The sequence below is a fragment of the Amblyraja radiata genome, chromosome 18, assembly GCF_010909765.2.
Source record: "Amblyraja radiata isolate CabotCenter1 chromosome 18, sAmbRad1.1.pri, whole genome shotgun sequence".
In the NCBI taxonomy this organism is placed as follows: Eukaryota; Metazoa; Chordata; class Chondrichthyes; order Rajiformes; family Rajidae; genus Amblyraja; species Amblyraja radiata.
In genome coordinates this window covers 2,384,728-2,409,933 of record NC_045973.1, presented here as the reverse complement: position 1 = coordinate 2,409,933, position 25,206 = coordinate 2,384,728, and the positions used below count along the sequence as shown (strand labels likewise).

Here is a 25,206-nt window from a genome sequence, read left to right as displayed (position 1 = left end):
GCATGGACGAGTTGGGCCGAAGGGCCTGTTTTCGTGCTGTGTGGACTCTGTGAGTCAAATAAAGAGCCATGCAAAACCAAAATAATGGACAAGGCGAGGCAAGAAAGACAATGATTGAGTGGAGATGAAATGCAAGGGCAGAATGGATGCAAGGGGAGTGGGGATGTCGCTTTAAATGCCCAGGCGAGATGTTGCAGTCCCAACCAATTGTAGAGAAGGTGTAGAATGCCGGGGATGCTGGGAATGTGAAGTCAAGGCTGGCTGGTTGGCTGGGATAAGCTGAATGGTGAGAGACTGAGCTGCATTCCTGAGGTAAAACACTGCTCGCATTTTATGCCTTTTATTCCCCCTCCCTCTCTGACAGTGCGGCTGCTGGTGTACCAGAGGCACAGGGGTGCACACTGGCCATGTAGTGTGTGTGTGTGTGTGAGAGAGGACAGGCAGGGACAGGGACACACACACAGACACACACAGATGTCAGCGGTGGAGCTGAGCGCTCGCCTTCAATTGTTGCATCCGACACGTAAATCAAAGCGGCGACAACGGGGGTTATTTTGTATCAAAAATGCGTGATTTTCTTCTGCTACAAAGGCCGCAAAATGTATTTTATCCCGGACACACTGTGGATTGGTTTGCTGGACCTTATTCGCGCATTAAACGCTCAGTGACAGGATAAACGGGTTGCAATGGCAGTGCTGGATAACATGTATCCGCGGGGCTTCGGTGTTGCTGTTTTATTCTGTAACAAAATCGCGCTTATTTCTTTTGATGTGTCTTTGGGGGTTTTAATCGTGGCATTGATTGCAAGGCGGTGCCCCGGGGGGGGGGGGGGGGGGGGGGGGGCACAGCCCTTCCCCATCTGCTGTGGTGCGCTTGTTGAGGGATATCTATGCCTCCATCCCTCCCTCCCTCCACCCCAACCTGCTGCTTGCTACCACAGATGTCTCAAGTCTCAATCACAGCATCCAGCAAATTTCAAACATTCATTTACCTATCTTCATTTTCATTTGTGGTTACCGGTCGGTCGATGTCAAGTGTACCTGCAATTTCTGTTCTTCGGAGACAGCCCCACCCTCTCAACTCTTTTTATTTAAAAAATAAAATAAAACCAGCCAGGATTTGGGCGTTAAACCTATTTATTCAAGGCTTTTTTTTAAAGTAGAAATTACCGACTGTCATTTAAATTTCGGCATATCGTCATTTAAAAAAAAACAAAAAACCGTGCCTTCAGGTTTACGAGATGGCACAGCAAAGATGTGGATTTTTCTTGTTACGAAACAGTCGCAGTTTGACATTTGGCTGTGAATAATTTCAATTCAGTGAATTCTATTCTTAGTTTTTAGGCATGTGAATATCCTGGGATGTCACAGGAGTGGCTGGCAATCAACCCGGAGCCATGGCACTGCATTATTCACGAGAATCACTGATATTTGGTTATATACAAGGTAGATAAGAATGCTGGAGAAACTCAGCGGGTGAGGCAGCATCTGTGGAGCGAAGGAATAGGTGACGTTTCGGGTCTCGACCCTTCCTCAGACTATAGACAATAGGTGCAGGAGTAGGCCATTCGGCCCTTCGAGCCAGCACCACCATTCAATGCGATCATGGCTGATCATCCCCAATCAGTACCCCGTTCCTGCCTTCTCCCCATATCCCCTGACTCTGCTATTTTTAAGAGCCCTATCTAGCTCTCTCTTGAAAGCATCCAGAGAACCTGCCTCCACCGCCCTCTGAGGCGGAGAATTCCACAGACTCACAACTCTCTGTGAGAAAAAGTGTTTCCTCGTCTCCGTTCTAAATGGCTTACTCCTTATTCTTAAACTGTGGCCCCTGGTTCTGGACTCCCCCAACATCAGGTACATGTTTCCTGCCTCTAGCGTGTCCAAACCCTTAACAATCTTATATGTTTCAATGAGATCCCCTCCCATCCTTCTAAACTCCAGAGTTTACAAGCCCAGCTGCTCCATTCTCCCAGCATATGACAGTCCCGCCATCCCTTTGTAAACCTACGCTGCACTCCCTCAATAGCAAGAATGTCCTTCCTCAAATTAGGGGACTCTGATCAGGTTTCTCCTGTAAGATGTAACACATTGTGGATTTGAGGGATCCCTAGCATCAATCAACATTAACCAAGCAATGAATTGTTCACCTTATAAACAAGCAACGAAATGCTGACCTTATAACCAACCATCAAATGTTGACCTGATACCAAAAAACATTGTTGGTGGACAAAAATGCTGGAGAAACTCAGCGGGTGAGGCAGCGAAGGAAATAGGCGCCTCGACCCGAAACGTTGCCTATTTCCTTCGCTCCATAGATGCTGCTGCACCCGCTGAGTTTCTCCAGCATTTTTGTCTACCTTCGATTTTCCAGCATCTGCAGTTCCTTCTTAAACAAAAACCACTGGCGGGTCTGTTACTTATGTGGGGCTATACAGATATTTATTTGGGTGTAAACCTATTCCAGATTAATGGGATAATAATCATTCAATGATCCAAAACATGAGTGAACAATTCTTCAAATTAATAACCTGAAAGCTATCACACAAATTAAAGAATTTTAATCAATAAAGAGACTGAAGAAGGGTCTTGACCTGAAACGTCGCCCATTCCTTCGCTCCATAGGTGCTGCCTCACCCACTGAGTTTCTCCAGCTTTTTTATCTACCTTCGATTTTACCAGCATCTGCAGTTCTTTCTTAAACACAAATTATATTGGGTTTGTGAAAATTACCAGGACAGGGATAGCACGGTGGTGCAGCAGGTGGAGCTGCTGCCTCTCAGTGCCAGAGACTCAGCTTTGATCCTGATCTCGGGTGCTGTTGGTGTGATGTTTGCACGTTTTCCCTATAATCACGAGTGTTTCCTCCGGGTGCTCCGGTTTCCTCCCACATCCTAAAGAAGTGCGAGTTTGTAGGGTAATTTTTCGCTGAAAATTGCCCCGAGCATGTAGCGAGTGGATGGGAAAGTGGGATAGAAACATAGAAAATAGGTGCAGGAGTAGGCCATTCGGCCCTTCGAGCCTGCACCACCATTCAATATGATCATGGCTGATCATCCAACTCAGTATCCCGTACCTGTCTTCTCTCCATACCCCCTGATTCTTTTAGCCACAAGGGCCACATCTAACTCCCTCTTAAATATAACCAATGAACTGGCCTCAACTACTTTCTGTGGCAGAGAATTCCACAGATTCACCACTCTCTGTGTGGAAAAATACACAGATCTAGTGTGAACGGGTGATCGATGGCCAGTGGGCTGAAGGACCTGTTTTCAGGCTGTGTCATTGAATGATACAGCGTGGAAACAGGCCCTTCGGCCCAACTTGCCCGCACTGGCCAACAATGTCCCAGCTACACTAGTCCCACCTTCCCACGTTTAGCCCATATCCCTCCAAACCTGTCCTCCTATCTATATACCTGTCTAACTGTTTCTCAAACATTTGGATAGTCCCTGCCTCAACTACCTCCTCTGGCAGCTTGTTCCATACTTTCACCACCACTTTGTGTGAAAAGTTACCCCTTAGATTCCTATTAAATCATTTCCCCTTCACCTTAAATCTATGTCCTCAATTCACCTACTCTGGGCAAAAGACTGTGCATCTACCCGAACTATTCCTCTCATGATTTTATACACCTCTATAAGATCATCCTTCATCCTCCTGCGCTCCAAGGAATAGTCCCAGCCTATTCAGCCTTTACCTATAGCTCAGACCCTCTAGTCCTGACAACATTCCCGTAAATCTTCTCCGTACCCTTTCCAACCGAACAACATCTTTCCTATAACATGGTGCCCAGAACTGAACAAAATACTCTAAATGCGGTCTCACCAATGTCTTATACAACTGCAACATGACCTCCTAACTTCTATACTCAATACTTAGACAGATGAAGGCCAATATGCCAAAAGCCTTTTTGACCACCTTATCTAGCTGCGACTTGACCTTCAAGGAACCATGCACCTGCACTCCTAGATCCCTCTGCTCTACAACACTCCCCAGAGTCCTATCATTCACTGGGTAGGTCCTGCCCCTGTTAGACTTCCGAAAATGCAACACCTCACATTTCTCTATATTAAATTCCATCAACCATTCCTCAGCCCACCTGGCCAACCGATCAATTTTTCACAACCATCGTCATCACCTGTATCAAAGGTAGACAAAAAATGCTGGAGAAACTCAGCAGGTGAGGCAGCATCTATGGAGAGAAAGGATAGGTGACGTTTCCGGTCCAGACCCTTCTTCAGACTGATTGTTGAGGAGGGGGAGGGGGGGGGGGGGGGGGCAGGAGAAAGAAAGGAAGAGGTGGAGACAGTAGGCTTTGTGGGAGAGCTGGGAGGGGAAGGAGGGAGAAAACAAGGGATATCTAAAATGGGAGAAGTCAATGTTCATACCGTTGGGGTGTAAATTACCTAAGCGAAATATGAGTTGCAATTCCTCCAATTTGCGCTGGGCCTCGACCCGAAACGTCGCCTATTCCTTCTCTCTATAGATGCTGCCTCACCTGCTGAGTTTCTCCAGCACTTTTTGTCTACCTTTGATTTTTCCAGCATCTGCAGTTCTTTCTTAAAGACTTTTGTATCAATGTCTTTCAATGAATCAGTCAACGCGGAAATTGTCAAAGCCACGGGATGCCAGAATTGGAAAGATAAGCGATTGGGCTGTGGGACTGAGGAAGGTGTCTTGTATGGGAACGTTTAACTTTAGCAGCAAGCGCCTAGTGCAGTAGGAAATGTTCAACATCCTACCACTCCTATTCCAAATCTTGGCGAGCACATACTCTGAAATATTTGAATCAAATCCACCACATGGTGCCTTCTTTAACTGTAACCAGAGGAACATTGTGTGCTTTTCTCTTTCTGTCTGATATATTGTTCGGGAAAATTGTAATGGTGATTTCTCAACCTTTCTCTTCCCAAAAACTAAATGTGACAAAGGGAAAATAGTATCCTTCGATACGAAGAAAATAACACCAATAACATATAATCCTCTGACATTTTCACCACCTCCAACGGGATCCCACCACTGGCCACATCGTTCCATCCTGGGTGCAGATGCGGCGTAGACGGAGGATCTCCCGGTGGCTCAACACTTTAACTCCCCCTCCCTTTCCCAATCCGACCTTTCTGTCCTGGGCCTCCACCATGGCCAGAGTGAGTCCCACCGCAAATTGGAGGAGCAGCACCTCATATTTAGCTTGGGTAGTTTACACCCCAGCGGTATGGACATTGACTTCTCCAATTTCAGGTAGACCCTGCTTTCTCCCTCCTTCCTCTCCCCTTCCCAGCTCTCCCACAGCCCACTGTCTCCGCCTCTTCCTTTCTTTGTCCCGCCCCCCCCCCCCCCCCCCCCACCCCGACATCAGTCTGAAGAAGGGTCTCGACCTGAAACGTTGCGGAAAGGAGAGCTCTTCAGCGCGTCGTCCACAGAGCGCAGAGGATTATTGGGACAGAGCTACCAGCATTGGAGGGCATCTACCACACACGGTGCCTCAGGAAGGCCGTCAGCGTCCATAAAGACTCCTCACACCCTTGTAACGGACTGTTCGAACTACTTCCCTCCGGCAGACGTTACAAGGCCTTCTACGCCCGAACCTCCAGACTCAGAAACAGCTTTATTCCTAGAGCTATAGCGGCTCTGAACCGGCCCTGCTGAGTGCCCCCCACCCCCCCTGGACTGTCTCCCTCGGATGGCCACGTTGCACAGTTTATTTATTTTTTTGACGTCGTTTGGAAGCTGCATACTAAATCTCGTTGCACTGATGTGCAATGACAATAAAAGATATTATTATTATTATTATTATTATTATTTCCTTCGCTCCATAGATGCTGCCTCACCCACTGAGTTTCTCCAGCTTTTTTGTCTACCTTCGACTTTTCCAGCATTTGCAGTTCTTTCTTAAACTAAGGTAATCATATTAACTTTGACCACTGCAACCACTGTAACTCGTTAAAAGCTATACTACACTGGTACAACCATAAAGATTTATCGCGTGACTCATTCAGTTGTATTACTCGCCTAACATTGCTAAACAAGTACGGATGAAGAGGGGTGGTGTTTATCCAGCTGAATCATGTAGATGTTGCACTTGCAAGTTTCATTCCCACCACCAACTGAATTGGCATATTTTGTCCACGAGAGATGATGAGAGGAAGTTAAATGCAATTAACAAAGTGTGAGAGGAAAAGTCCTCCAGGGTGATTCATCCTTTGCTGAATACAAAGCGATACTGATGAAAGCCCAGGAGATTTCTTCCACCTCTTGGGGACATGATGCACATGGCAAGGGGCACTTACAGGAGGAACAACAAAGTCAGAGGGTGGTGAACCTGTGGAATTCATTGCCACAGAAGGCTGTGGAGACCAAGTCAATGGACCCGAAACATCGCCTGTTCCTTTTCTCCAGAGATGCTGTCTGACCCGCTGAGTTACTCCAGCATTTTGTGTCTATTTTTGGTTGAAACCAGCATTTTTGAAGCAGAGATAGATTAATTCTTGATTAGTACGGGTGTCAGGGGTTATGGGGAGAAGGCAGGAGAATGGGGTTGAGAAGGAGAGATAGATCAGCCATGATTGAATGGCGGAGTAGACCTGATGGGCCGAATGGCCTAATTCTACTCCTATCACTCATGAACATGAAGCAAGTGGCACACCTGCATAGCAACTCTGCGCACACTGTATTTGGGTTGGTTGGTATGTGTGAACGTTAAATAGAAGGTAAACCATTAGACTTCTCCACCTGATGGTTTGGTGAATTTCCCAATGGTGAACCATCTACCATGTATAAAAGGTGAATCTATTTCGGATGTGTGTGCATAAATTAAGTTACCATGTCACAGATACATTGATGAGTAAATGCTCAAAATTATTTTGCACTAAGCTGCGAAGTTGAAGTTCCACGATTCGCACTGGATTGTCTGATACAAATGTTGTTGAAGTCAGCTGGGTTCCCTTAAGGGCTTGTCCCACTTACGCGACCGTTACAGGCGATTTCAGATACTCGTCATAAGTCGCCGAAATGTTCAACATGTTGAAAACTCAGCGGCGACCAGAAAGACGCTACGACTCTTTGGAGATCCCTCACGACCGTACAGGCGACCCCTGGCGACATGTCGCGGGTGACCTCTCACGACCATAGGAGACCCCTCACAACCGTGGTCGTGAGAGGTCTCCAATGGTCGTGAGAGGTCTCCAAAGAGTCGTAGCGTCTTTCTGGTCGCCGCTGAATTTTCAACATGTGTGCCGGCAGTCGCTTGTAAAGGTCACGAAAGTGGGGACAGGCCCTTAACTGAGACATTTTCTTGAGGTTGTGGATGACTCGCCAAGTCTGTGGGTTACGTTGTGGGTTTACCTGGTGGGTAAATGTGGTTAATGAAGCTCGTGTGGTGGGTCACATGGTGGGTTTGAGATTATTGTGCTAGGTAAACGTGGTTGTTATTCTGGGTTACGAGGGATCTGCAGATTTACCACATGAGGTGCTTGATGGCTGTTGGGTGATTGCTGTCACAGATGGTGCAATCATTTTGCTTTTTCCAAAGGGCTTACTTGTGTTTTGAATATAGACCATTTTCTCAGAGCCATCTCAATAGACAATAGGTGCAGGAGTAGGCCATTCGGCCCTTCGAGCCAGCACCGCCATTCAATGTGATCATGGCTGATGATCCACAATTGGTACCCCGTTCCTGCCTTCTCCCCATATCCCCTATCTTTATCTTCTCACCCTATCCCATATCCACCTATCTTTAAGAGCCTGATCTAACTCTCTCTTGAAAGCATCCAGAGAATTGTCGTCCACTGTCTTCTGAGGCAGCGAATTCCACAGATTCACAACTCACTGGGTGAAAAAGTGTTTCCTCGTCTCCGTTCTAATGCTCCTCGCTTTGAAGAAGTTCTCCTCCTCTCTCCGACGAGAGTTCTGCAACACCCTCTCTCGCGACTCCCCGCCTGTGATTCCTGATTTCTGACAACCCATTCCTTCTCTCCAGAGATGCTGCCTGTCCCGTTGAGTTACTCCAGCTTTTTGTGTCTATCTTCAAATGCTCCTTCAATTATTTGAAATGGTTTTGGACCAGGGATTTTTATGAATTGATGGAGGTGTTCTAATTTTTTTCGGCGAAGCTTTGTGAACCTCCCTTCAGCATTTTCTCTGTTCCAGTTTTTTCCTCCTATAATGTAGTTTGGGGTGAAGTGTGTATTTTAGGACTGATATAAGGCATTTAAATGATGTTGCCTGCCTACCTGCCATGAGAGCCCGAAGAAGGGAATGTTACTGAGAGAGGTTACTGACATTAGCTGGCTTATCCAGTTCGAACATATGGCACAAATAGAAATTGTCCAGGGTGTTTAATTGTCATATGAACCAACAGCGGAACAATTATGTTGGGATAAGGTTTATTGCTGTCACATGTGCTGAAATACAGAGGGTAGCTTTGTTCTGCATGCTATCCAAACAGATCAGATAATACTATACATAAATACAATCGTCCAACTTGAGTACAACAGGTAGAGCAAAGGGGAAGATACAGAGTGCAGAATATAGTTCTCAGCATCGTAGCGCATCAGTTGCTTGGATGAAGTCCAATATCCTCATTGAGGTAGAGGCGAATCGGACCGTACACGAGCTGAAGGAAGGACCGTTCAGAAGCCTGATAATGGAGGGGTAGAAGATATTCCTGAATCTGGTGGTATGGGTTTTCAAGTCACTGTACCTTCTGCCAGAGGGGAGCAGGGGTCGGAAGAAGGAATTCGTACTTGCAATAGCATAACTGGCCCTTGGAACAGTCAGAGAACTTGGCAGAGGCCGATGCCTCTCCTGTTGTTTGAGGTGTAATATCAGAGGTTGATTTGACCTTGGTTGTGAGGAGGAAGCAATGTGGCTAAACAGTTTCCCATTACTCTTCCATGCCAGCAGGAAGGTTATTGGGGGAGAGATGAGAAAAGCGATGAGTAAAGCATTGGGGAGATGGTTCCTCCAGCAGTTTGCTGTTTGCTCTTTCACGGATAAGTTGGTTAGAATCAGGGCTTGCACGTCATCGATGTGGAGGAGACTGTGGTCCTCACCCACAGAGCCTTGCCGTTGGCTGTACCAAGCTTCAGTGCGTCCCACAGCACGTACTCCTGCAGTCTGGAGCCCCGACATTCCCAGACGGGCATCTCATTGCCGCTTTGCGTAACGCAAACTCACGATACCGATCACTTTCCAGAGTCACCGAAGTGCCGGGGTGCATGAACAGACTGAGCAATGAGATCCCTTATCATTTGCTATGCATTTGTCAGTGTCAAGATGGCAGACAAGGTGACATTTTAAGTTGTGCTAAAAAAGTTGAATGCGGATTGAATCGAGCAAGGACTCCCTCAGTTGTGGAGTGAAGCAGCCTTCTCTTCTTTGCTGCAATGTGTTCAGGAATGATAACATAAATAAATACAAGTGCTGCCCTCACTTTGTTGAAGAAGCTAAATAACTTATTGCCTCGTAAGAAAATTCCTTGAAGTCACACTTACAGTATGATGAAAATATTCTACTGATTTTAAAAAACAAACAAATTTCCAAATTATCTGCTTTGAAAAGATGATGGGTTTTAGCTCTTTGTTACTCTTGAAGTCAAATATGAAGGCGTATTCCTTTGAGACACATTTATTCATGCAAATATCAGAAATGTCAATGTTATTTATGCTAATCCTTTAATTCTCGTAATTAATGTTTTTTAAATCGGTATGGTTTTATGAAGTTGTACAGCATGGAAACAGGCCCTCCGGCCCAACTTGCCCATGTTGACCAAGATGCCACATCCACACTAGTCTCACCTGCCCGCATCTGGCCTATTTTCCTCATTGATTTTCTGGAACTTGTGTAATTGTAGCCGTTCGGGTTGTCTATCAGGGAAATATATTTATCGATTCAAATATTTTTGTCCAAATATCACACGTACTACGATCCTTGTCAGGAACTGGGCTGACAAAAGTGGTGGTGAAAATATTAGAATCTATCAATAAGGAAGTGATAATGGGGCACATGGAAATGAAAGGGATTAACACAATCAGCTTGGGTTCATGAACGGGAAATAGTGAATGACCAATCTGTTGGAATAAATTAGGTTGTCTAGTCCAGAAGAAGGGCCTCGACATGAAATGTTGATTGTCCATTTCCCTCGAAGATAGACACAAAAAGCTGGAGTAAGAAGCGGGGTCAGTCAACATCTAAAAGGAATGGGTGACATTTTCAGGTTGGAACCCTTCTGTTCATTTTCCTCCATAGATGCTGCCTGACTTGTTGAGTTCCCCCGGCAGGTTCTTTTACGTGAGAGAAGGAATGGATGACTTTTCGGGTCGAGACCCTTCTTCAAACTGAAGGGTCTTGACCCGAATCGTCACCCATTCCTTCCCTCCAGAGATGCTGCCTGTCCCGCTGAGTTACTCCAGCGTCTATCTTCGGTTTAATCCAGCATCTGCAGTTCCTTCCTGCACAGGTTGTTTTATGTTCAAGATTCTAGCTTCTGCATTCTCTTGTGTCTCCAATCACTGTCAGAGTGGCAGCTTCCAGGGCACAATTTATTTGACATTGACATATTACACTCAACATTGAACCTTCATTTTTATTTTTAACATTTCAGCTGTGCATTGTCATCTTTCAAAGGTGTGCTCCGTCTGCCTCTAATGAAAGATTTGAGTAAAACATCAAATGGTGGAGACATTGATTCATTGGACGAGCACACAATGTATCTGCCTTTGGAATCTTGGATTCCCTTAAGGTGCATGTTAATCTTAAAATTCACATCCCTGATTTCAAATTCCCACATGACCTCTTGCCTTCCCATCTCAGGAACCTCCTCTAGCCTTAAACCCCCCAAGATATCTTCATTCCTCCTGTTAAGTAGCAGTATACTCTGGAATTTAGGATGAGAGGGGATCTCATTGAAACATATAAGATTATTAAGGGTTTGGACATGCAGGATTCCTGATGTTGGGAGAGTCCAGAACCAGGGGCCACAGTTTAAGAATAAGGAGTAAGGCATTTAGAACGGAGACGAGGAAACACTTTTTCTCACAGAGTGGTGAGTCTGTGGAATTCTCTGCCTCAGAAGGCGGTGGAGGCAGGTTCTCTGGATACTTTCAAGAGGGAGCTAGATAGGGCTCTTAAAGATAGCGGAGTCAGGGGATATGGGGAGAAGGCAGGTACTGATTGGGGATGATCAGCCATGATCACGTTGAATGGTGGTGCTGGCTCGAAGGTCTGAATGGCTTACCCCTGCACCTATTGTCTATTGTCTGTCAATCAAAGTTAAAACAAGAAAGCATTATCTCCTTTTGACATTCAAGAGTATTTAATTGCGATATAACTGGTAACATAATGGTCTATAAACACAGTATTCAAAGATAACACAATGAGCAAAAAAGTTCAACAAAATGGAAAAACTCCAATTTTAGTGCAGAAAAGTGCCGAGGCAACCAAGACAGTTCGTAGTTCATAGTTTAGTTGCCGTTTGTTGTGCCCAAGAGCATGATGTTCGCTGGGACGAAGCTGTCCCTGAACCTGGATGTTACAGTATTGAAGTCCTGTACATTTTTCCTGATGTAAAGAGTGAGATGAGAGCGTGGCCAGGATGCTGTGGGTCCTTGATGATGCTGGCTGTCTTTTTGAGGCAGCGCCTTCTGCAGATCCTTGAGATGGTGGGAAGGTCAGTACCAGTGATGGACCGGGCAGTGTAATAACGACATGATATGACCATTGTTGCATCTCTCACGAGGACCATCTTTGGTGTCACTGTTAACTGGAAACTATTGAATTGATCGCCAAAATTGTCACTGTAAAAGCTGGTCAGTTATTGCATATTCTGCAGCAAGTGAATTTTGTGTTGTCCATCCAAAACCTATCCACCATCTTCATTGCCCAAGTCGGGAGTGTTGTGGAATATTCTTTAATCTGTTGCTTGGTTTCTGTTCCAGCAATACTTGACGTTTGGCACCAAACTGCCTTAAGTCGGCACTGCGGCTGCTAATGTTGTTTCAACAATAGTGCCGCATGGCTGCATTATATGCTGTGTTCAACATGTTATACAACCTCCTGTACACCACCTTCCCAAGCCCACAAGCTGTATTTGGTGGGACAAAAAGCCCAGAGTGCCTGCGGACGCAAGTCTCACACCATCCCGAATTGGAAAAACGTTGTTGTTTCTGCTTTGTAATTTAAAGTAATTCCTCAAACAATTCTCAACTACAGCCTATTCATCCATTTGCACGGTGTTGGTCATGAGAACAGAGTGTCAAAAGTGTTTTCTTGTCCTATGTCCCGGATATGACAATGATATTCTTACTTGATGCAGCACAACCGAATATGTAAAGATAACGGGAGAAGAAAACAAAAGTTCAGTGTGTATATACACACATGTACACATACTCAATAAATAACAAATATAGTGCAACAGTAATAATAATCTGTTGCTGTTCAGAGCTTATTTGCTGTTGTGTTTAATAGCCTGATGGCTGTAGGGAAGTAGCTGTTCCTGAACCTGGACGTTAACAGTTTTCAGGTTCCTGTACCTTCTTCCCGATGGCAGTGGTGAAATGAGTGTGTGGCCAGGATGGTGTGGGTCCTTGATGATGTTGGCTGCCTTTTTGAGGCAGCGCCTGCGATAGATCCCTTCGATGGTGGGGAGGTCAGAGCCGGTGATGGACTGGGAAGTGGTTATAACTTTCTGCAGTCTTTTCCGCTCCTGGACGTTCAAGTTGCCGAACCAGGCCACGATGTAGCCAGTCAGCATGCTCTCTACCGTGCACCTGTAGAAGTTCAGGAGAATCCTCTGACATGCCGAATCTCCATAGTCTTCTCAGGAAGTAGAGTTGCTGATGTGCCTTCTTTATAATTGCATCAGTGTGCTGGGAATTCTCACTGAGAATTGTAGCAGTTATTGATCATCCACAATTTAAAACAAAAAAAACAATTTTGAGGGCATTTTAAGGAACGGTCAAAATATACTGAGCATCTCCAAGTGAGACACTGTGAAATGGATGCAGACGTCAGCATTTTATGAAGGTTCGCTATGGTGTCCATGTCCCTATATTCTCCTGCTGCTCCAGCACTTTATTTCTTGCACCACATTATTACTTATTATAGAAGTGGGAATGGGACATCTGGAATTTAATTGGGTTACATAGAACACAGAACAGTACAATACAGGAACAGGCCCTTGGGCCACGATGTCTGTGCCAAACATGATGGCAAGATAAACTATAATCTGTACTCTTCCATTCCCTACATGGTCAGCATGGATTTATGTAAGGGAAATTGTTTGACAAATCTGGAATTGTTGTGAGGTTGTACCAGGATAAATAAGAGTAAACCAGCTGATTTGGACTTTCAGAATTGGAGTGCATAATATTGTGGGTGATGTGCTGGTTTGGATTGCGGGTTGGTTAAGGGACAGGAAACAATGGGAAGATATGAGTACTGTGGGGTTGGGAGACTGTGGCCAAGGAGATGTTGCATGGATTAGTGCTGGCAGGGACGGAAATCACTTTCGACCCGTAACCCAAAATCATCCGGCCCGCAGGCGTATTTTTTTTCAATTCGTTTTTGCGACCTGGGAACTTCAGCCAGTCCTGAGGCACGCAGGTGATCTGGGCGCTACAGCCAGTCCCGGGGTAAGCGAGCCGACCTGGGAACTGCACCTAGTCCCGGGCTGCTAGATTCTACGAGCTGGCGGTCTAAAACTGGAATCGACCTTGAGGATTCCAGTCGTGGTGCCTGTGGACTTGCCATCATGGAGCTGGCTGACTTCAGAGGCTGTGGTGGCTCTGCGGCTGCGACTTGACTTCGGAGGCTTCGGTTTTGCTGCGACATGTTTCACAAAACGGGGGGGGGGGGGGGGGGGGGGGGGGGGGGAAGACATTCACCTGTCCCCCCAGGATTTCCACCCATGTGCTAGGACCCCAGCAGTTCGGTAGAAACAATACAAGACTGTTGTGAGAGAAATGCAGAGCGGCAATACAAATAGTTATTGATGTGGCAGATGGTGTATCACATTGAAAACGGTTGGTCATCCCCTTTCGTTTATTTTTTATTTTATTAAAGTGCAGCAATTTTTAAATAGTGAGAGACTGAGAAATATTGATGTTCAGAAAGATGTTAAAAGGTGTTAAGGTCATAAGTGATAGGAGTAGAATTAGGCCATTCGGCCCATCAAGTCTACTCCGCCATTCAATAATGGCTGATCTATCTCTCCTAATTACCTTCGCCCCATTACCTCTGACATTACCTCTGACCTCTACAAACTTAAAGCACACGGCATTGGGGGTTCAGTATTGATGTGGATAGAGAACTGGCTGGCAAACAGGAAGCAAAGAGTAGGAGTAAACGGGTCCTTTTCACAATGGCAGGCAGTGACTAGTGGGGTACTGCAAGGCTCAGTGCTGGGACCCCAGCTATTTACAATATATATTAATGATCTGGATGAGGGAATTGAAGGCAATATCTCCAAGTTTGCGGATGACACTAAGCTGGGGGGCAGTGTTAGCTGTGAGGAGGATGCTAGGAGACTGCAAGGTGACTTGGATAGGCTGGGTGAGTGGGCAAATGTTTGGCAGATGCAGTATAATGTGGATAAATGTGAGGTTATCCATTTTGGTGGCAAAAACAGGAAAGCAGACTATTATCTAAATGGTGGCCGACTAGGAAAAGGGGAGATGCAGCGAGACCTGGGTGTCATGGTACACCAGTCATTGAAAGTGGGCATGCAGGTGCAGCAGGCAGTGAAGAAAGCGAATGGTATGTTAGCTTTCATAGCAAAAGGATTTGAGTATAGGAGCAGGGAGGTTCTGCTGCAGTTGTACAGGGTCTTGGTGAGACCACACCTGGAGTATTGTGTACAGTTTTGGTCTCCAAATCTGAGGAAGGACATTATTGCCATAGAGGGAGTGCAGAGAAGGTTCACCAGACTGATTCCTGGGATGTCAGGACTGTCTTATGAAGAAAGACTGGATAGACTTGGTTTATACTCTCTAGAATTTAGGAGATTGAGAGGGGATCTTATAGAAACTTACAAAATTCTTAAGGGGTTGGATAGGCTAGATGCAGGAAGATTGCTCCCGATGTTGGGGAAGTCCAGGACAAGGGGTCACAGCTTAAGGATAAGGGGGAAATCCTTTAAAACCGAGATGAGAAGAACTTTTTTCACACAGAGAGTGGTGAATCTCTGGAACTCCCTGCCACAGAGGGTAGTCGAGGCCAGTTCATTGGCTATATTTAAGAGGGAGTTAGATGTGGCCCTTGTGGCTAAGGGGATCAGAGGGTATGGAGAGAAGGCAGGTACGGGATACTGAGTTGGATGATCAGCCATGATCATATTGAATGGCGGTGCAGGCTCGAAGGGCCGAATGGCCTACTCCTGCACCTAATTTCTATGTTTCTATGTTTCTATGACACCCGTGCCAATCAAAAATCTATCTATCTCTGCCTTACATATACCCACTGACCTGGCCTCCACAGCCTTCTGTGGCAATGAATTCCACAGATTCACCACCCACTGGCTAAAGAAATTCCTCCTCATCTCCTTCCTAAAAGAATCCCTTTAATTCGAAGGCTGTGACCTCTAGTCCTAGACTCTCCCACTAGTGGAAACATCCTCTCCACATCCACTCTATCCAAGCCTTTCACTTGTTGATGTTCATGTACACAAATCACTGAAGATGAATGTGCAAGCTCAGAGCGCAAACACAAAGGCAACAGCATGTCGATCTTCACTGCAAGAGGATTTCATTGCAAGAGTCAAGTTGTTATTCTGCTTGTATTAGACGATGATTATCTTTGTTTCTTGCCACCTTCTTCTTGCGAATGAAACATAAACCAAAGGAATAGTTAGATCTCAAGCCGGGTGTTGAGCAGCCAGGTTGTTGTCTCTGTTGGTGTCAATGTCTGCCAGGCCCTGACACAGCTCCATTTGGTGGGTGGTAGAGCGGGCACCCAGAGATGACACGGTTTCTTACCCAAAGGTGGATATACTTGCCGAATTTTTCAGAATTGAGGAAAGAAGAACACATTCTCTTTCTGTCATCCATTCCTTCTCTCCAGAGATGCCGCCTGGCCCGCTGAGTTACTCCAGCACTTTGTGTCTATCTTCCCTTTCTTTGTCAATTCTGATGAAGGGTTTTTGATGAGAAATGTCAATTAGTTTCTCTTTCCACAGATGAATCTTGACTGGGCTGAGTTTCTCAGCATTTCAGATTCAGATTCCAGTTACTACAGTTTTTTACACAACAAGTTATTGTAATTCCAAGTGTATTTATATAATTCCAATTGCATTATTGGTAGTCGATGATTTTGGGGGATTGAGTGGAAGAATGTTTCTTACTGCTATGAAAATATTTAAGAAGCTTTGATAAAGCCTTGGATCCCTTTGTTTCTTTATTTTCCAGATAATAAAGGCACAGGACACACAAGTTGAGCTCTTGACTGTGGGATTGGTCCGAGGTTTTCAAGTGCAATTGCGGCAGCAATTCAGCATTCCCCTGCAGGACAAGTTGTGATTTTTGAATGCATTGACTCCAGGAACAGGAGTCTCGCTGAGACAAGACATAACTGCAGAGAACTCTCTCCAACCTGTAAGTCATTGTCACTCTGTGTTCTCCATAGTTTATTCACTTCAATAGAGGAAGGCTTGGGTAAAGGGTGAAAGGTCTGGATAGAATGTATGTGGAGAGGATGTTTCCACCAGTGGGAGAGTCTAGGACCGGAGGTCACAGCCTCAGAATTAAAGGACGTTCCTTTAGAAAGGAGATGAGGAGGAATTTCTTTAGTTAAGAGAGAGTTAGATAGAGCTCTAGGGGCTAGTGGAGTCAAGGGATATGGGGAGAAGGCAGGCACGTGTTATTAATAGGGGATGATCAGCCATGATCACAATGAATGGCGGTGCTGGCTCGAAGGGCTGAATGGCCTCCTCCTGCACCTATTTTCTATGTTTATATGTTTCTATGTTAGTCAGAGCTGTGGTGAGTCTATGGAATGAATTGCCATGGAAGACTGTGGAGGCCAAGTCAGTGGATATTTTTAAGGCAGAGATGGATAGATTCTTGATTAGTACGGGTGTCAGGGGTTATGGGGAGAAGGCAGGAGAATGGGGTTGAGAGGGAGAGATAGATCAGCCATGATTGAATGGTGGAGTTGATGATGGGCCAAATGGCCTAATTCTGCTCCTAGAATTCATGAACTTCATTGTTCCCCCATTCGCGTGTGTGCATATGAAGTTGCAGAAGATCTGTCCACCAAATTCATGGCCATCGTTTCTTCTTTGTTCTTGCATGTTGCCTTTCATTATGTTTAAACATTTATGTATGGCGGGCGAATAAGCAAGCCACGCGTGGTGAAACAAAGAGATCTTTACTGTCAAAGACAAGAGAACGGCACACACGCGAATGGGGGAAGGTTGAGCCGAGCGGGGTTCATTATATATACCAGGGCACTCTCCTAAACCCCGTGACGACTCCTTCCTGCCAAACCCAGTCACGTCACCCTACCCCCGACTGCCGAGGGTTCACACAGCAAGTGGCCTAACCACCGGGTGGCGCCACATATGACACTAGACAATAGGCGCAGGAGTAGGCCATTCGGCCCTTCGAGCCAGCACCGCCATTCAATGTGATCATGGCTGATCATCCCCAATCAGTACCCCGTTCCTGCCTTCTCCCCATATCCCCTGACGCTATCTTTAAGAGCCCTACCTAGCTCTCGCTTGAAAGTATCCAGAGAACCGGCCTCCACCGCTCTCTGAGGCAGAGAATTCACTCTGTTTTTATTTTTTTTGTTTTTTATTATTTTTTTAATTTTCCTGCATTGCTTTGCATTGTGTACCAATCTGCCATGTTTCTGTTTTCAACCAGAGCCTGTCCATCTGCTTCTGGCCATCACCAAGCTGCAATGGTTAAACTCTCCCATTGGGGCTCTAGGTGCTCCATCGGTGTTGAATAAAAAATGTTGATCATTAGAAATGCCGAGCTTAAGCTGTGTGTGGATCTGTATTCGCAATTGCTACGCACTCTGATCAGTTCCCCATTAACCACGGCACTCTGCCGCCTCTTTTCAAACTTGACATGGACATGGATTGGCGATGTTTCAGGTTAGGACCATTCTTGGAAGGCAGTGGATGCCAATTCACTTGATGTTTTCAAGAGAGGGTCAGATTTAGCTCAAAGGGCTAAAGGATTCGAGGGATGTGGGGAAAAAGCCGGAACGGGGTACTGATTGTGGATGATCAGCCATGATCACATTGAATGGTGGTGCTGGCTCGAAGGGCCGAATGGTCTACTCCTGCACCTATTGTCTATTGCATTGCACCAGTCCAAAAAAAGAGACAGAGTGCAGTAGTAACTCAGCGGTCTGTCTGAAGAAGGGTCCCGACCCAAAACGTCACCTATCCATGTTCTCCAGAGATACTTCCTGACCTGCGGAGTTACTCCAGCACTTTGTCTCTTTTTTTTTGTAAACCAGCATCTGCAGTCCTTCGTTCCCACATTGCGCCAGTCCAACTGTGGATATGGTCCCTGTGAATCCGTCAGTTGCCGCATTCAATTTGTTTTACTAAATTCATTTGAATGATCACATCTGCTTTGCTTTGTGGTTTTTTTTTTTTTTAACTTCCTCCGATCCCAAAGAATTGCTCACCCACATTGTCCCATCTGACAACATAGAAACATAGACAATAGGTGCAGGAATAGGCCATTCGGCCCTTTGAGCCATCCATTCAATATGATTATGGCTGATTATCAAAAATCAGTAACGCGTTCCTGCTTTCTCCCCATATCCCTTGATTCTTCCGGTGGCGCTGGTGCCAGCTGCCTCCACCTTCAGCCCAGTATCTTTTTTTTTTGTTATTTTTTTTTTGTTATGTTGAAGTGTGTATTTTATGTTTTTTTAAATGTTTTAATGTGGGGGAAGAGGGTACGGTAAGGGGGATACTATCCTTCAGTCACTTCCTGGAGAGGATGTGACTATTAGGGGCCTACCTACTGGATTGGCGCGGCCTTTCCTGTCTGGACCGACCAGAGCTCCAGCAGCGGCGGGACAGCGCTGATACATCGCGGGGCTGGCGATGTCTTACCGGGGATCGCCGTCTGGAGCCCGGAGTGCTGGGCCTGCGGCACCGACATCCTGGAGCTGTGGTTCGCGGAGCTCCCAACGCGGGCGGCGCTGACAAACATCGTGGGGTCCTGCGACTCTGCCCGGCTCGGCCTGCGGACTCGGGAGCTGCGGACTCCGGCAGGAGGCGGCTGATCGGGAAGTCCGTGCCGCTGAGGAGGATTTTCATCGTCGGGGTTCGGCGTCAGCGTTCCATCAGCCCGGCGAGAGGGCCTGAGCATCGGGCCGCCCGGGGTGGCGACTGCGGGTGCTCGGAAGGCCCCGACCACGGGTGAACACCTGGGAAGATCGGAGGGGAGGCTGGCTGGACTATGGTGCCTTCCTCACCTTGGTGCCATTGTGTTATGTTGTGTCGTGGACTTTCTGTGTTTGTGCTTTTTTTTAAATTCTATTTTATTTTTAAGATGTTTTATTATTTATTAATTTTTATGATACTGACTGTAAAGGGAAATTCATTTCGTTGTCTCTAACTGAGACAATGACAATACATTTGAATACAATACAATACAATACAATTCCCTTAGCGCTAAGAGCTAAATCTGACTCTTTCTTGAAAACATCCAGGGAATTGCCTTCCAAGAATGGTCCTATCCTGAAATGTCGCCAATCCATGTCCTCCACAGATACTGCCTGACCCGCCAAGTTACTCCAGCACTTTGTGTTTTGCTCATGATTCAGGCATCTGCAGTTCCGTGTGTCTCCATTGCCATATTTTTTTTCCTCCTTTCACGCTTTGATCAGTTGAATGAGGCTGAGAAGGCTGTAATTAGTAGGTTCATCACGTTGGTATTTTGGAAGTTTAATGTGTGAACAAACATGACGCTGCCATCCGTTATTTTTGGGAATACTAACCACATGATTGGTTTTGTGTCTTCAGAAAACGTAGGGTTTAATACCGCCATATTACCTACTTGAACATTAGCATCAAAGATAATTTGTGTTTATATAGTGGCTTTAAAATACCAAAGCATGTCAGCAGAATAGACAATGGACAATAGGTGCAGGAGTAGGCCATTCAGCCCTTTGAGCCAGCACCGCCATTCAATGTGATCATGGCTGATCATCCCCAATCAGTACCCTGTTCCTGCCTTCTCCCCATATCCCCTGACTCCACTATCGCCTGAGCCCTATCCAGCTCTCTCTTGAAAGTATCCAGAGAACGTGTCTCCACCGCCGTCTGAGGCAGAGAATTCCACAGACTCGCAACTCTCTGTGAGGAAAAAGTGTTTCCTCATCCCCGTTCTAAATGGCTTCCCCCTTATTCTTGAACTGTGGCCCCTGGTTCTGAACTGAATGATGGAATGGTGAGTGGCGATAGGTGGTGGGGATGAATAATCTCTGAGTCCTCATGCGTTTTTGCAAAATCATGCAGCATTTTGGGCAAATTTGGTTTCCATTAGAATTTGCCCAAATATTGTTCATGAGCATCCAATCATTCTTATCTTTCCTTCACGTTTGTATGTTTTGCATTTCTCAATTCCCACTTTATAACAAGTCAAGAAACATAAGTTCTATTTGCAGAAAAGTCTTCAGAAATAACTAATAACTTGGACAGACTCCATCCTGTAACAATGTCTGTCAGACAGACGTCGATATGGTGTGTAGCTTTGGATTAAGTAATCAGTCCTTGCCCAGTAATAAACAATTTCACGATGCCCAGTCATAAACGCAGCCTCGGTGTAATGATCAGTCTAAAATCAGCGCTTAGCCTCATCATTGACATCCCTTGGCATTAAGGTTGAATAACTGATAAAACACTGGAATGTAAAATTCATACAATGGTATGGTTGTCAACTGTCCCGTATTAGCCGGGACATCCCGTACATTGGGCTACATTGGTTTGTCCCGTACGGGACCGCCCTTGTCCCGTATTTGACTGCTACTACTCGGGTCGAGGGGTCTGTCGGGTCAGAGCACCACGTCCGGCCCCGCCTCACCCGTCCCGACGTAGTGCAGCCCATGGAGTGCAGCAGCAGCAGCAACAGCGCCTCGCCCGTGGCCCCGCGGTCGGCAGCCCGGCCAGCTGTCCGACCTTCGAACCTTCGCTTACCGCCGACACCACCACCACCCCTCCTTCTCATGGCCGATGAGATACTCCAACACTATGTGTTTTAAATAAACTAATGTTAAAAAGAATGGTTACCTGGCAGGTCGATGCGTTCTTGCAGAAGTCATCATTTTGTTTTGGTCTTCCAAGAATGTAAAGCCATTTTGCCCTCACCAACCGACCATGTGCCCCCCCCACCAGATCCCTCCAGAGATGAACATTTTCATTAAAGGTAATCCTTGTGGCACTATGTTACAGAGATAAATTAGGCAGAGATGTATAAATTAGGTAGGAGTGGATTTCCTCAGCTCGATGGACTGGATTTTCCTATTTGAATGCTGGAGCATTCACACTGGGGCATTAACTCTGCAACCTCACACAACTTACATCTCTGCTCACGAGTATGAGAGAATAAACTGGAATGAGGACCAAGGTGAATATTTCTCCAAGGATTACAAATTGTGTGGATTGGTGTGGAAGGTTGCATTTAATGAACAAACTCGAGTTACTTAATTAGACCGACTCATTAGTGATAATATTATATTCTGCACAGCCATTAAAGTAGTCACATTTCCCAAGGCTCTTCAAATGAGTGTCAATAAGCACAAGAACACACGCGAGGGACTACAAATGCTGTAATGTCACTGCTGGAGCAACTCAGCAGGTTAGGCAGCATCTGTGGAGAGAAATGGACAGATGACGGGCTGGGAGATTGCAACCTTCACGGGGTCCACCCTGTTTCGACGAAAGCAATCAACCTGGCGTGCACAATCAAATAAGATCAAATAGAACAAGTTGTCCTACAACTTTAGGCTGTGCACGCCATACGCAAGAAGAAGAAGAAGACAGATGACATTTTGGGTCGGGACCCTTTTTCAGACTGCTATCTTCAAACAGGTTGGGTTGATGGGCAGATCGGGGTAGTTGGTCAAAGGTTTGGTCGCAAAGCTGGGGTTTCAGGCGTGTCTTGTGAGTAGGAGATTTATATGCTTTGGCTGTGGAAGGCTTATTTATTCAAGTTCAAGTTCAAGTGAGTTTATTGTCATGTGTCCCTGTATAGGACAATGAAATTCTTGCTTTGCTTCAGCACACAGAACATAGTAGGCATTTACTACAAAACAGATCAGTGTGTCCATATACCATGATATAAATATATACACACATGAATAAATAAACTGATAAACTGCAAATAACAGGAAATGGGTTATTAATAATCAGAGTTTTGTCCGAGCCAGGTTTAATAGCCTGATGGCTGAGGGGAAGTAGCTATTCCTGAACCTGGTTGTTGCAGTCTTCAGGCTCCTGTACCTTCTACCTGAAGGTAGCAGGGAGATGAGTGTGTGGCCAGGATGGTGTGGGTCCTTGATGATACTGCCAGCCTTTTTGAGGCAGCGACTGCGATAGATCCCCTCGATGGAAGGGAGGTCAGAGCCGATGATGGACTGGGCAGTGTTTACTACTTTTTGTAGTCTTTTCCTCTCCAGGGCGCTCAAATTGCCGAACCAAGCCACGATGCAACCGGTCTGCATGTTTATTAAACGGACGATGGGCCGAATGGCCTAATTCTGCTCCTGTCAGTTACGACCTTACGAAACGGGCTCTTTGGACCACTAAGTCCACAGCAACCATCGATCACCCATTCACAATAGTTCTAGGTTATCCCACTTGCCAATACTCTTCCATTCTCCCTGTGACCCCGTGGGTTTTTGCCGGGTGCTCCAGTCTCCTCCCACATCCCAAAGACGTGCCGGTTTGTAGGTTAATATATAATTTGTCCCCATCTGTGTTGGACAGAACTAGTGGATAGGTGATCGTTGGTCGATGGGAACTCGTGTAGCGAGGGCTCTGTTTCCATGCTCTGAACTAAACTAAACCAGAGCGGTCTGAAGAAGGGTCCTGACACAATATCTTGCCTATCCCTCCCCTCCACACATGCTGCCTGACCCAGTTGAGTTCTTCCAGCACTTTGTATTTTGCCCATGAACTTCCCTCCGATTTTTTCCCCACCAACCTTACGCAAGGGATAATACCCAGTAGTCAATTATCTATTAACCAGCACCCAGGAGAACCCCACGCTCAAGGGAAGAGCGTGCAGTGGCAATTAGCATCGAAACCCAGATCACGGCAACACCACTGGGCCAGCGCAGGTGGTTTTATGAAAGGAAAACCGTGTTTAACAAATTTAATTAGATCTTTTGAGGGTGTAATTAATAGGGTGGATAAAGGAGAGCCGGCAGATGGTCCTTACCTGAAGTGTGATGTACATGCCAAGTATTTGTTTTTCCAAGAGGCATCTGATCAGCTGTTGCTGAAGTAGTGGTGGGGTGATGGGAATGTGGGTGGAAGACTGGTTTTAACGGACAGAACAAATAAGAGTTTGGAATAGATAAGTTCGGAGCACAGTCTTTTACCCATAGGGCAATCGAGAACCAGCGGACATGGGTTTAAGGCGAGAGGGGAAAGATTTAATATGAACCTGCGGGGCAACTATTTTCACACAGATGATGATGGGTAAATGGAACGAGCTGCCAGACGAGGTAGTTGAGGCAGATGCTGTAACAACATTTAAAGTTCAGTTTAGATTATTGTCACGTGTCCTGAGGTACAGTGAAAAGCTTTTGTTGCGTACTAGCCAATCCAAATACACTTGGACAGGTACATGGATAGCAAAGGTTTAGCGGGTTATGGGCCAAATGTTGGACTGTCCATCTTGGCAGACACAAGGAAGTGCCAATGCTGGAATCTTGCATGGAACACACATTTGGGGCATTATTTGTTGGGACCATGGCAGTGAGACGTTCTCACTCTGCACGACACAAGGATACAGTTTTGATTTCTTAATTTGAAAAAGGTTACGTTGACTTAAAGCTTCACGGCATTGATTTTTGCAACGAGGGAGTTGTCTATGAGAAAGATCGAGCAGTACGAGCCCAGCCTGAAGAATGAGAGATATCTCAGTGCAGGCGGGCGGGAGGGCAGGTCGATTCAGCGGATCAGACACCATCTCTGGAGGAGGACGGGCACAAAAAGCCAGAGGCACTCAGCGGGACAGGCAGCATCTTTGGATAGATGGATGACGTTTCAGATCGAGAGCCTTCTTCAGACTGAGTCAGAGGAGAGAGAGAGAGATCAGATTCAGATTCAGATTCAGATTCAGATTCAGATTCAATTTTAATTGTCATTGTCAGTGTACAGTACAGAGACAACGAAATGCATTTAGCATCTCCCTGGAAGAGCGACATAGCAAATGATTTGAATAAATAATAATAAGTGTCCGGGGGGGGGGGGGGGGGGGGGGGGTGATTGGCAGTCACCGAGGTACGTTGTTGAGTAGAGTGACAGCCGCCGGGAAGAAGCTAATCCTGGACCTGCTGGTTCGGCAACGGAGAGACCTGTAGCGCCTCCCGGATGGTAGGAGGGTAAACAGTCCGTGGTTGGGGTGAGAGCAGTCCTTGGCGATGCTGAGCGCCCTCCGCAGACAATGCTTGCTTTGGACAGACTCAATGGAGGGGAGCGAGGAACCGGTGATGCGTTGGGCAATTTTCACCACCCTCTGCAATGCCTTCCGGTCGGAGACAGAGCAGTTGCCATACCATACTGTGATGTAGTTGGTAAGGATGCTCTCGATGGTGCAGCGGTAGAAGTTCACCAGGATCTGAGGAGACAGATGAACCTTCTTCAGTCTCCTCAGGAAGAAGAGACGCTGGTGAGCCTTCTTGATCAGAGTTGAGGTATTGTGGGTCCAAGAGAGGTCATCGGAGATGTTGACTCCCAGGAACCTGAAGCTAGAAACACGTTCCACCTCCGTCCCGTTAATGTGGATGGGGGTGTGCGTGCCGCCCCTGGACTTCTTGAAGTCTACAATGAGCTCCTTGGTCTTCTTGGAGTTAAGGGCCAATGAAGTGTAAGGTGTGAAAACGAGGCAAAGGGGATGGAAATCAAGGGAAATGTAGACTAGATAACGAGTCTGGGCTATATCGTGGTTGTGGAGTCGGCGAGCAGGAGGAATGACGGGGAGTAGTGAGAGAGGATGTTGCACAG

The 25,206-nt window shown here is 46.2% G+C and overlaps 1 protein-coding gene across 8 annotated transcripts in view; it reads left to right on the top strand.

The window, feature by feature from the left end:
* Nucleotides 1–237: 237 nt before the first annotated feature.
* The window catches only part of erc2 (ELKS/RAB6-interacting/CAST family member 2), a 569,575-nt gene continuing 544,606 nt past the window's right edge, over nucleotides 238–25,206 (top strand). For all 8 annotated transcript variants that reach the window (XM_033036569.1, XM_033036567.1, XM_033036568.1 and 5 more), the window contains exons 1-2: nucleotides 238–312; nucleotides 16,403–16,588. The gene's annotated coding sequence lies outside the window, so the exon portion shown is untranslated. The remainder of the gene's footprint in view (nucleotides 313–16,402; nucleotides 16,589–25,206) is intronic.